The sequence below is a fragment of the Equus caballus genome, chromosome 28 (assembly GCF_041296265.1).
Source record: "Equus caballus isolate H_3958 breed thoroughbred chromosome 28, TB-T2T, whole genome shotgun sequence".
NCBI classification, from domain to species: domain Eukaryota; kingdom Metazoa; phylum Chordata; class Mammalia; order Perissodactyla; family Equidae; genus Equus; species Equus caballus.
In genome coordinates, this window is record NC_091711.1 from 28,936,970 (window position 1) to 28,951,021 (window position 14,052).

General features: G+C 38.9%; 1 protein-coding gene across 44 annotated transcripts in view; it reads right to left on the reverse strand.

Annotated features, from left to right (window-relative positions):
* Positions 1 to 14,052, reverse strand: part of ANKS1B (ankyrin repeat and sterile alpha motif domain containing 1B) — a 1,028,420-nt gene that overhangs the window by 302,643 nt on the left and 711,725 nt on the right. The gene's annotated exons all lie outside the window — the stretch shown is intronic.

The window sequence follows — 14,052 nt, forward strand, 5'->3', positions numbered from 1 at the left end:
CAATTTGGTTTCCATGACTGGGCCTCCCTTTCCTTACCTATAAAATGACAAAGTTGAGCCACAAGATCTCCAAGACCAGGCTAGTCTTGAGATTCTCTGATTTCAATGATTTTTAGGCCTCTTACTAATATTCGAATACAGAAATTTGTAGATTGCTTATTTTGTCCCTAAATTTTAGTCTTTTGGAGTTGGTGAGCTAGTTTCCATTTAAAGTGAGGAGTCTATAGAAAAGTTCAAGAATTCAGATCACTGCTGTTGTGGACAAATCAGACTCTGTCCTATTAATGCATAACACGAAACACTTAAGAGTAGAAATTACAGAGTACCTATTTATGGAGAGCAATGGGTGCTGATGGACATTTAAAGCAAAAGAGAATTAACTGGAAAGGGCAGTCCTGGGAGCATGGCAACCATCAGGGGGCCACTCCAGGTGTTCTAGAGATGGTGTGGACTTAGTCTAAGGCAATGGTCATGAGAGACAGAAAGCAGCAGGTGGGTGTGAAAACTATCAAGAAGTTTGACTCCGTGCTTGCATGTGTAGAATAATGGAAAAATGTAGGATACCTGTTGGTTACAGGCTTGGGCAGTAGGGGTAGATCATGATGCTTTTTCCTGAGGTAAGAAAGCAGGAGGGGCCAGTCTAGTGTGGTGCAAAGTGAGACTAATGTCTTTCCAGGGAAATAGATGAATGTTAAACAATTTAATATCAGACTACATTATAAATGGATAATTGACTGTTCTTAGAAAGATTAAAGCCATTAGAATGGTACCAGAGCTGGGAATTTAAAATGGGCATTTACTGGACAAAAATATTCCACCTACTAGTAGTATCATTCTTGTGCTTAAACTACCCTGGTCGTCTCAGAGGTGGCAAAACGATCCAGGTATACAGTAACATGGTAATGAAAAGCCTAATGAAAAACAAATAAAGCCAGACTTGGCAATATGCCACAGGAAACACTGCTCTCAAGAAATTACTCAGTACACACAATAGAGCATGGCTAAGAATATAAATGACTTCATTTTGAGAGAGCATTATTATTTTCAGAAATGAACTAGTGTGTCACGAGCAGGAGATATGACAGCATTCTGCATTTGACTTTCACTCTAAGGGGTTTTCCAAAAGGAGTTAAAAGGCCCTTAAAAAATGAAACACAAAAAAACTTTGGCCACCTATATTAGACCATTACCAGGTTTTCCATGGGCTAAATTATCAGCCCACAACTTCAGTTTATGCAAAATATAGAACGTGGTTTCTTTGCACAAACACAAAAACACAAAAGGATCCTATAATCTGAATTAGCTACGCTCTACATGTAATCCTGAACTTGATTTCAGTGTTTGCATATTGAAACAGCTTGAAGAATCAAATCCTTCATGACCCCTGTTCTCCTTCTAAACCACCAGTATACCATCTTCTCTATCTTCAGTAAGGGAGGAAACTTTTTGAAGAATTGAAATGAAGTTAGACATCTTCTCTTTTGGTCAAATTTCCTAACATATAGGATAATTACCAAACACTTTTGAAAACTGGGTGAAAATTATGGGAAGCGCAATGCAAACGGTGAGAACATGCCTAAGGCGAAAGGGTAATAATTGTGGAAATGTAAAGAAAAGGATTCACTGCCCCCAATGAGGCACGCTGTTAGAAATTTTCTCTTTTCTCTCTTATTATAATAAACAGGGATACCAAAAATATCCTGGGGCATCATCTAGTCAGTCTTTTTACAAAACAGCACCGGGCTTGGAGTCTAAAGCCCTGGGTCCGAGTCTTGTCTGGGTAAACTTGAGTAAGTCACGTATTCTCTCTAGGCCTCACGTTCCTCACCCACAAAATGAAGTAGTTTAACAAACACCTGTTCAGTTCTAAAACGCTATGATTTCAGTCATGTCCAACTTTTGATTAGTATCATTATATATATATATATATGGATTGTATAGTTTGAAATTACATTTCAGTGTTTCAGAACTGGTAACCTAAAGTTACTTTCAAGAAGTAATTATAGAGAAGTGCAAGAAAGCATTTTTTAGGGGGACAAATCAATCTCACTACTAGGAACTTACAAAATTTCTTACTGAAAGAAATGATACCTTATTTTGTAGATTCATTGATTCTTACACCTTTCCAGAGAAAAATCGAGTATTTCAAAACTTACAGCTAGCCGTTACATTTGCACCTCGGTAATATTTGTCCCATCAAGGACAATAAACATTTCCATTCTTCCCAGGAGCTGGAATTTATTCTCACATTATCACCTGCCTTAACTAAATGTTAGAAAATTTCAGCTCAACTCTGTTTTTCTCAATAAAAGCTGAACAGAAACTCTAACTTTCTCCCTCTACCCTCCGTTTTTCACATGACTGCCAGATCAACGGTGTTTGGAGTAGAGCTTCATTACGTCGTCTGCTTAGTCACGCACCACACTGCACTCTACCTCCTTGTCTCCCGTTTACTCCCCCACCCACCACAATAACATTTTACTCCCATTAACTCCATAGGATTTCTCTGCCAAATATTAAGAATGACCTCTCAATTGCCATATCTAGTTGAGTTTTTTCAATCCTGATTTCAAGGACTCACTGGCCACATGTGGCTGGTGGCTACTGTATTGGACGATACAAATATAGAATGTTTCCATCGTCACAGAAAGTTCTATCAGACAGTGCTTCTCTACAGTTAAAGGCATTAAAATAGTGGCTGAATCACACAGATGAGGCACAAATGGTATATCACAGGGAATCAAAACAGGGTGTCAAAAATACTCGTGGGGAGGGGCTGGCCCCATGCCCTAGTGGTTAAGTTCGCGCACTCCGCTGCAGGCAACCTAGTGTTTCGTTGCTTCGAATCCTGGGCGCGGACATGGCACTGCTCATCAAACCACACTGAGGCAGCGTCCCACATGCCACAACTAGAAGGACCCACAACGAAGAATATACAACTATGTACTGGGGGGCTTTGGGGAGAAAAAGAAAAAAATTTTAAAACCTTTAAAAAAAAAAAATACTCGTAGGGGTCAGCCTGGTGGTGCAGGGGTTAATTGCGCATGTTCCGCTTGGGTGGCCAGGGGATCGCTGGTTCACATCCCGGGTGTGGACATGGCACCACTTGGCAAGCCATGATGTGGTAGGCATCCCACATATAAAAAAAGTAGAGGAAGATGGGCACGGATGTTAGCCCAGGGCCAGTCTTCCTCAGCAAAAACAGGAGGATTGGCAGCAGTTAGCTCAGGGCTAATCTTCCTCAAGAAAAAAAAATACTCATGAATTATTCTCAGGATATAATTGACGTGCCTCTTAGTCAAAAGTTCATGAAGACTAAATTTAGGATCTTTAGCAAATTCTCTTCTAATTTTTCAGTCATTAAAACAAATTAGTAGCTGGTTTTACTTTCATTACTGTTTCTTTATTAGGGGGCTAGAAATCTAGCTATCAAAATGACAAGTCTAAGTGAGAAGTTATTTATTATTTTCTTAGCACACTTCCAGGCACATTGCACACAGCATTTAGAGAATAATAATCAGTAGATAAGGGGTTTAGTTAAATGACTTACTAGAAAGATCAAAGGGCCAAGGCAGTGTTTTTAAAACAGCTATTCTTTCATTGACAAGAACTATCTAATCCAGGAGGTCTTTATTGCTTTCTTAAATCATGGAATAAAGAAACATAATCTAATATTTCAAGCACTGAGAGCTGAAAGCTGAAGTTTCTCTGACCATGGGGAGAATATCTTATGTATTGGATTTTTTCAGCTGTGATAAACTAATAAGATGACCAAATAGAATAAAAAGCAGTGTTTTGTACTTAACGATCCATTAGAAATAGAACAGCTATTTATTGAAATCATCTCTCAAAAGTATCTGTACTGATCTTGTGTCTCTCAGAATTTCAGCTTGAAAAGATCTATTTTCATAACCTTAAGACCATGTCATATTCATTTAGAAACATTTCCTTCAGATTGCATATTAAATAAAAGGCTAGGGGAACATATTTAAGGACCACAGAGAATTGGTTTCTTCTTAATGTAAGCTTGAGTTGGATGTTATTTATTCTTTCTCTTTAGTCTAAGATTGAAAAAAATCAAGAGGATGCTGTTGATTGGAGAAAATGTCTTTTGATGTATAATTAACAAATTAGATTCTTCTTCACAATTTGCGTGGCCTTAAATATTTAAAATAGAATATTTGTATAATAGAATCGGACCAAAATCTTGCAAAGTCATACAGGGAAAATCACATATTTCAGTTTGTTTTTAACTTTCTTTTTACAGCATAAATGACATGGTAGCATAAAACAATATGTGATTTTCTTGGAATAACATGCTAACTCTTAGCTTCTACAAAGGCTTTGAGTCAATTTGATATCAATTTACAAGTAAACCCAATGCATGTCTTTTCTGCATGGTTATGATAATAATTATTGTGATAAATAGCAGATTTATAATTCCCATGTCAGTGCTGGAACAAAGCTTTATTTAGTTTATCTGACAGAAACATGGGTTACCATAAGTGACCAGATAATGGGTGATGCACTTCTTCCAATTTTAATCCCCTTTCTCACACTAATGAAATGGCAGTGGAAGAAAATTTTATAGTACGTTTTGTACCTCTCTACGTTAGCCCTCCATTTGAACATATTCTGTCTACTGCAATGGAATTTCTTGCTCACAACTTAACTAAATTTTCATGTCTTTAGCTTATAAAAAAAGTTTTCTATAATCTTCAAACCACATGGATTTTTAATTATTTTTTAATTTTTAATTTTTTTAAAGAGTGGCACCGGAGCTAACAACTATTGCCAATCTTTTTTTTTTTTTTTCTGCTTTATCTCCCCAAATCCCCCCTGGTACATAGTTGTATATCTTAGTTGTAGGTCCTTCTAGTTGTGGCATGTGGGACACCGCCCGAACATGGCCTGACGAGCAGTGCCATGTCCCTGCCCAGGATTCGACCTAGCGAAACCCTGGGCTGCTGCAGTGGAGCGCGCGAACTTAACCACTTGGCCACGGGGCCGGCCCCACATGGATGTTTTAAACTTAAAATTTCAACTTTTTTTAATTGAAGTTATGATAGTTTACAACATCGTGAAATTTCAGTTGTACATTATTATTTGTCAGTCACCATATGGGGCACCCCTTCACCCTTTGTGCCCACCTTCTACCCTCCTTCTCCCTGGTAACCACTAAATAGTTCTCTTTGTCCACCACATGGAGTTTTGATTCAAATAAATGTCACATCTCTAAGCAATAAGATAGAGAGCATCTTATGTAATTTAGTAAACAAATTATCTTAGACATTTTCTAAGATTAGTGTTTAACAGCTAACATAATTACAACAAATTTTATACCACCAATTTTTTCCTCTTTCTTTTTCAAGCCATTTCCCTTTTGAAACATTTGTTCTAAAGCTACAGAGAGAGAGGGGGAGTTTAATCAGGTGTTTATTTGTTAAAGTACTCAGCAAAGTTTGGTGATATCATAAATTACAATTATGATTCATTTGAGACATGTGTTCATGTAGATTTTAGAATTATATTATAAAAGACTGCAAAGTCATTTTACAGTAATTTGTGCTGTCTTTGGTCAAAAATTTCATAGTTACAAAAGAGGAAGCCTACTCATTTTTAAGGATGCTAAACCACAAGTCCTACAAAAAGAAAAGCTAATGTTAACAAAACGTATCTGAATGCTCTTACTTTTCTCCAGATATGTATATATGAAAATATAAAGTTTACAAACACCTATTGTCTTCTTTCAATTTTCACAATAATAGCAGTTGGTGTAAGTTAGCATAAAATAAGTTGAATATTTATTGAGTTCTTACACTGTGCCAGGCACTGTTCTAAATGCCTTAGATCTATTAGCTTATTTACTCCTCACAACAACTTTATGAGGTAGGAACTTACATAACTTGCTCCGATAAGGATAGGAGCCTTTCTTATAACTATTACCCGATGCCACCTCCTGTGGGGTTAGTGTAGGAGAGAAAAGTTTCAGTAAAAAAATATGTCTAGACCTAAACCATTTATAATTTACTTTAAAGCCATATGAAACTCACATTTGAAAGCAAGTGCTGCAGTATATTTTTTGTTTGATTTCACAGTGTTTAAGCAACAATGAATCCCTCTCTACGGAAGAGAATTTGGAAAGCTGTCTGGCCTATTCTTCCCTCCTCTGCTCCAGTCCTTTCTGTTCACTGAATCATGGAATCAGGGTTGGCAGGGGCCTGGGGGTTTCTAGTCTAAACATTCCCTAACTAATCGCAAAAGCTTTAACTTCCCTCTCTCTTTTGAAGCGTGGTGTCTAGCTGGGTTACACCATTCCCAAAGGGGTAGGGCGGATATTAAATGCTCTAAATGGTCTTTCCCAGCAGCTGAGTCTGAGCAGGGGGTGGGGATGGGACTAGGGGACACCTCAATCCTACTCTTTTAGCTCCCACTGGGCTGCAGACTGAGTGTGACAGGAGAGCTATTAGAAGAACATGCCAAAAGTGGAGATGAAAGGAAAACAGTTAGCAGCTGTCCTGTGTCCTTTTCCAATCACAAGCTGTGAAGTTTTTAAAAAAATTTTCCTTGGGTAGGCTGTACATAATCTTGGCATGTGTCTGAGTTTTGTTCCCCTATCTAATATGCTGAACATTTCCCAGTGCCTCATAAGAGAAAAGTGAGCAGTGATCAGGTTAGCTTGGCCACTCTTAACAGAAGAGGAACATGACACCTCTGTATCTAAGACAGGCTCCTCATGCAAATGATCTCTCATTGGTGATACAGAGCTCCAAAGGGAAGGGCTCCTCTTAGGAGAAGCAAAAAGAATTTGCTCCTGGGTATGACCAACTCAGCCACACACTATGAAGCAGGAAAAAGTGCCTAAAATGATTAGGATTAACTACCAGTCATTAAGCTGAGCACCAGGTGCTTTGTCTACCTTATTTATAAACTTTACAACAATATTGTAAGATAAGTGGTAGTATCTTCATCTCACAGACAGGGAAACTGGGTCTGAGAGCAGTGAAACAATTTAGCCAAGTTCATACAGTTAGTATATGCTGGATCTGGTATCACTGTTCTATTCTGCCAAACTCTGATGCTCATGCTTCCTTCACTACAGAAAGAGAACCAAATGTTCAATAGGGGACCTTTTCTGGATGGTGATTCCAGTCAACAGATGTGTAACACTGCAAACAAGTAACTCCCATGACCCTATTTTCACACACAGCCTTACATATATATTGACAGACCATTGAGAGTGACTGCCATAGTTTCTCCAAAACATTTTATTTCAAATAAAATATTTACCTTCAGAAAGGGCAAGTGGTTCGTTCTCCTTCCAACTACCTTAGCGTACTCTAGAACCAAGCATATTAATATAAGTGACCTAGGGAGTTTCTGGATAATGCAGCAAGTAACTTGCCATATTCTGAGCCAGGACTAGCTTGGGAGGTGGGGAAAAACAGCATGGCATTGAGTTGGAGCTCCCAACTCTTCAGCAGAAGCTTGTCAAACTATTTGGCTAGTCAACTGGGGAAATGAAGTTCTCAGGGTCAGGGCCATGTTTGGGTAACTTTCCTTTAGGTTTCTTTCAAAGCTAGAATTAAGGATGGAGGATGTCTGAAAAGGAATTAATAAGGTAAAGGATGTCTGGGAACAAATTAAGGACATTTGAGTCCCTAACATAATGTGTACTGAATCCAGAGAAAAAAAGAGTGAGTTGCATTCCACTTAGAAGGCTATCTAAGCTCAAAGAGCCTGTGATAGTGAAGGTGGATAATTTAGCCCCCTGGGAACTGGTGGGCCAGTCATAAAGGCAACTCATTAATCCATCAAAGAGATGGTTGTCCTCAGAATAGACATCTCCAGATTTAAGGATGATAGGGTCTCCTGACACTAAGAGCTATATTCAGAAATAACTGGATAAACTTAAGAGGAAAGGAGCAGAGGACAAGAAAGGCAGGGAGGGAAGGGGAGAGAAAGAAAGTGTGCTTATTAAGGGTGAAGGCGGTAGAGAGGGAAATAAGGTTGCCAGATAAAATATAGAAATTCCAATTTAACTGAGATCATATATTTTTACTTGCTTAATCTGGCAGCCTTAGAGAGGAGACCACTGAATGCTCGAAATGAGCCAGCAGTGTTTAGTCCAGAGTCAAAGCTACCACTGAGGTAGAACTTGTCACTCATTCATTTATTCAACATACATTTGTTCAAGCAATATTTGGTGAGCACTTATTGTGCTAGGTCCTGGGATACACTGAGAACAGGACAGACAAAGTCCTTCTAGTGTTAGAGTTTACAGTTTAGTGTGGAAAACAGGAAAATAACTAAATAAAAAATAATATAAGTAATTATTATTTAGCAAAGTTTTATAGATGCCAAGCACTATTAAATGCTTTGCCTTGTTTACTGCTCATAACAACTCTTGAGGTTGGTACAATTATTGCCCTTATTTACAAATGAAGAAGTGAGGACACAGAGAAGCTAATAATTTTCCCAATTCATATACCTAGTAAAAACTGCTATAAAGGAAATTAATACAGTACTGTGGTTAAAAAAAAAAAAAAAAATACAAGGGAGACCCATGTCAGAATGACTAGTCAGGAAAGCCTCTCTGAGAAAGTGATGTGTAAATTGAGATGTGAGGCATTAGAAGGAGCAACCCTACCACGAGAGGAGCCATTAGAAGGGCATTCAGGCAGAAGGAACAGCAAGTGCAAAGGCATAGAGGTGAGAAAAGAGCCAGCATATTCTAGGAACAGACAGAAGGCTAGTAAGACTGGAATTTAGTGACTGAGGAAGAAGAGGACATTGGAGGGGGAAACAGGACATAGATAATGCAGGGCCTTGCAGATCCTGATAAGGACTTTGATTTTATTCCAAGTGTAATGAAAGACATTGAAGGACATAAACTGACTTACATTTTTGAATGTATTTTGGCTCTGATGTGAAGAATGGATGGAGGAATTGAGCGATGTGGAAGTTGAGCTCAACAACCAAAATTGAAACAACAGCCCAGAAACATCAAAATCTGATGATATATGACCTGTGGAGAACCATGGGAACTGATCTCACTGGGGAGTCAAGTTTCCAAACAAAATATAATCTTTCATTTGGATTAAAAAGAAAAGCCAGATGGTAAAGATAAAAGTCAGAATGGTCTTTGATATAGGGTTTAAGCTGATACAACTGTAGATAGAGATTGAGTAATAACTATTAAAATGCAAACGTCTATGCTCCGTGGCCTCAGCAATTCTATTTCTAGGTTGTGGAGACATGGTTGGTAGGCTGATCCCCTTCTTCCTTGCTTCCTTCCACTATGGAGGCTGGACAAACTAAATGTCCTCAGCCTCCCTTGGAACCATGGTTGAATGTGTGACAGAGTTTTCCCACTGGGGAACTTTTGGAAAAGCTTTTGCTTTTCTGATTAAAAGGGAGAAATTCACCTTTTACCCTCCTGTGTCCATAAGAAAGTGTTTGTGGACGTCCCCCTGGATGAGTGCGGCCAATTGTCCACACAAAGTGACAGAGGTGGTTCCACAGTCAGTTGACCACCAAAAACAAATGTCCCATTGGCCATCTGTAAGCAGGAGAGCATGGGCTATGGGAGAGTCAGTCCCTGAATCTGAAAGGTTATTTAAAACTCTCTCCATCTTTTGCATCCAAATTACTCTGATCAGGTTGTTTTGTCAGTGAAAATAACGAGGAGGATGTGGACTATGGCATGTAATAGAGGTCATAAAGGAGGCAGTAGGGTATTTAAAATTTACTGTAGAGGGCTGGGTGTGATAACACGAAGAACAGAGAAGGGATATTGCCAAGAATGAAAGTTATCAGAATCAAATCGGGAGGGGGTGTCAATCTACAGCACTGCCTCTTCTCATTTTGACTTAAAATTGTGAAATGTCATAAGACGATTACTTGAAGGAATTTATTTCCCATGGAATTTGGTTCCTGTTCATATTCACTGAAAGTGAAATTACCAAAGTATTCACGGGGTTGACAGATTTTAAATCTGGGAGTGGCTTTCAGCTTCTAATTAAAGACGACAGGCATCCAGAGATTGTATAGAGTCATCATGGTTCTAAAGGAAGCACATTTTTACATAAATTTGATTTTTTTATAGGAAAGAATTTTACACTTGAAACTTGAACACATTGTAATTTTAACAGAGCAGAAGCAATAAGAACATTTGGGGGTATGTTGGGTTGGCCTCAGTGTGACTCTTCCCCGAACTCCCGGGATGTCAAGGTTTGTGGTCAGGTCCTTTGTAACTTACAGTGCCTTTGGTGGGCAGTGAATGGTGATTACTCTATTGAGACAGTTGGCCAAAGTATTCCTGACTTTCTCCCACACTTATTTTTGGGTTTAGTTTGGGTTTTGAAGACATTTTTCTTGAAATGTCTTCAGTAGAAAAACATTTTTTTCTCCATGAAAACTTCGTTTTGGGCTTGCTTCCTTTTTTTTTTTTTATGAGGAAGATTGGCCTTGAGCTAACATCTGTTGCCAATCTTCCTTTTTTGCTTGAGGAAGATTGTTGCTGGGCTAAGATCTACACCAATCTTCCTCCATTTTCCTGTGAGATACCACCACAGCATGGCTTGATGAGCCATGCGTAGGTCCATGCACATGATCCAAACCCATGGACCCCAGGCCACTGAAGAGAAGCATGTGAGTTTAACCACTATGCAACCAGGCCAGCTCCTGTTTTGAGCTTGTTTCATTTTTAAACTTGGTAGTGGGAAAACTCATTTGCACCATGCTATAGACTGAATGTTTGTGCCCCCCCAAAATCATATGTTGCAACCTAATCCCCAATGTAATGGTATTTGGAGGTGGAGCCTTCAGAAGGTGCTTAGATCTTGAGAGTGGAGTCCTCCTGAATGGGATTAGAAAATTATAAAAGGGACCCTAGAGAACTCCCTAATTCCTTCCACCATGTAAGGACACAGAGAAAGGATGGCCACCTATAAACTAGGAAGTGGGCCCTCATTAGTCACCGAATCTGTTGGTGCCTTGATCTTGAACTTCCTGCCTCCAGAACCACGAGAAATAAATTTTTGTTGTTTATAAGCCACCTAGCCTATTATATTTTGTTATAGCAGCCCGAATGGACTAAGACATACAACAACACAGGAATTAAGTGTGAGGAGATGGTCATTGTGGGTTAGACAGGCAGGAGGCTCACTCAGCCAAGGGGTTAAACTGAAAGCTGAGCACAATCACAACTAAGAAGAGTCCTTTGGGTTGTTGTGGAGCTGGCTAGCTCAACCATTTGGCCTTGGGTTGAATACAAAGGGAAAATGTTGTGTGCAAGGCACACAACACCCCTGTCCTTTGTATAGAATATATACCACGAAGGATTCTCTCCTCATTTCCTCCCACCGTTTTCTTCACTAATTAATACTATTCAACCAGAATGAGAGAGAGGAGAAAGAAAAGGGAGACATTCTTTCTCATAGTGAATATTATTAAATGTCTCCTTGTCTAACTTTTTCTAGTTAAAGAGAAAAGTTCTTGGGTTTTACTACTAAAATATTCAACTGGTACAAAAACCATCATAAAGTCCTTCATATTAAATTTAGCATTATTGAAAATGGACATCTCTTGTCTAGGTTAAAGCAGATGCTAAATAGGCTGTAGAATCTCTTATTTCTTTCTACTTGGTGTTACATGTCCTGTATTCTTCATTGGGAATGAAGAATCCCTGTATTAATCTTGGGAGAAATGATAATGCCTTAAGCATCTTTGCATCTCTTCTATCACCTGTTTGCTAAATTTTGAATAAAATAAACACTTGAAAGAATGAATGCATAAGTAAAAACATGAAGCACAGATTTATAAAAACACCCAGCCTGGGCCAGCCCCAGTGCCCTAGTGGTTAAGTTCAGTGCACTCTGCTTTGGCAGTCTGGGTTCAGTTCCCAGGTGTGAACTTACACCACTTGTCTGTCAGTGGTCATGCTGTGGTGGTGGTTCACATATAAAAAGAGGAAAATTGGCAGATGTTAGTTAGCTCAGGGCAAACCTTCCTCAGCAAAAACAAAACAAACAAACAAACAAAATACCCAGCTTAAAGATCACTAAGTTTGTAGGAAAATGATTGAAAAGTTTGAGCTGAAAATTCTAATATTCAGGATGTCAGATTTTTTTTTTCCTAATTGAAGGAAAGATAAAGATGGAATTTCCGGTACACAATAACACCAAAATGTTCTTAATTTTTTTTTCAGTTTTGCAAATTCTCATGATTTGATTTTCATCCAGGACTGTCAGTTGAGACATCTGATAATCTAAAAGCATTCAGAGAATTAGGATCCCACATGGCTCAAAATATTTCTTATCCGGCAGGGAAAAAGAACATACTGTGAAGATAATACTGGTATATCCTTCAATTTATGTGTACAAGGAGCACAAATGAATTTAAATCATTATTCACGGTATAATGATCATGATAATGATCAACAGGAGCAATTACAATGAACAAAATAAGAATAATATACAGTTCTCATAATCATGCTGCATTATGAAAAAGCAGAGGAATATTTCAAAGAAATGATAGCAAGAGAGTTATGTTTTGTCTTACAGAGGCAACATTTATTGGAAATGAGCACTAAATTAGGAGTCCTTGCTTATAACTAATTAGTTGTGTAAACCTCAAAAGTCATTTAACTTTCTTGGGATTTAATTTTCTCACCTAAACATTGATAAAGTTGGACCAGATGTTCCCTTCCAACAGCATCTGTTCTGGAGGTTCTAGAAAGGGGTGAGTCTATTGTCTGAAGAATAATTCTCCTTATTTGAGGGGAAGTTATGTTCTTTAAATGAGTGTTCAGTATTAACAGATACATTTATATAATGATGAGGGAGGGAGGACAGGAACCTGGGCTCAGCCAACTGCACCAGCTGAAATAATAATAATAATAATAATAATAATAATAACAGCTGTTAATATTCATTGAGTGTTGACTGTGGGCCAGACACTGCTTTAAGCCTCAGAAAATTTCTGTGAAATAGATATTACTATTGATATCTCCATTTTACAGATGAGAAAATTGAAGCTTATAGATAACTAGGAACTTGACTGAGATCACGCAGTAGATAGTAGAGCTGTTGTGACAACCAAGATAGTAATGAAGTAGATAACCAGATGCCCTCACATCCCATAGTGTGTAGACAAGTGTCTTTCACATGGAATTGCCTCATAGAGATCAGATGGAAGGAGTCTCTCCCTACTAGCCCAGCGGTCTGCATTAATGTTCTTTCCCACAATCTCTACTAAGGGATTGGAGATTAATAGAAAGAATACGGAATTTGGAACTCCTGGCTTCACATTACAGTTTTGCTCTTTAATAGCAGAGTGACTCTGGGCAAGCAAGGCAAGCAAGCTTCCTTTCTTCATCTGTAAAATGAAGATAATAATGCCTATCTTTTAGGGATGTGGTACATAATGTTTATCAAGTTGCTTTATAAAGTAAAATTGCTAAAAATAAAGCATGCCTGCTAGGAACTACTTTCTTTTCCTTAAGAACATAGAGCTGTAAATCTTCTAGTTTCATGTTGTTTTTGCCAGAAATAGTCTATTCTGAAAGAGGCAGCATGTGTAGTGGGAAAAAAAATGTAGGTTTTATTCCTAGCTCTGCCATTTACTTAGCTTTGTGGCCATGGGCAAGTCGCTTAATTGCGCATCCCATAGGCCCCCAGGCCTAGAAGGGCCCTGCAATGCTCTGTGGCTGCTGTCTTGACATTCTTCATAATTTCTTCTTTGAATTTGTATTTGGTAAGTGAAGGCTGATGGGACAATGGAGTACGTGCTAAGGTCTCTCACCACTTCTTGGGAATGTGTTCCTCTGAAATCCTCTTCACTGCTCTCTGGGCCCTGCTTGGACTCGCCCTCTCTACCTGGTCCCAGAACTGCTGCTACTCTGCTTTCCACCCCCAGCAGGAGTCTGGGCACTGGCACAGGGAGGGTTAGGGTCATGCACTCATACTCTGTGGCACCTCAGGGTGGGACATGGTGTCCCCCCTCCCTTCTCCCAGCTGGCAGCATCTTGGCACATCTGTTGGTCAGTGG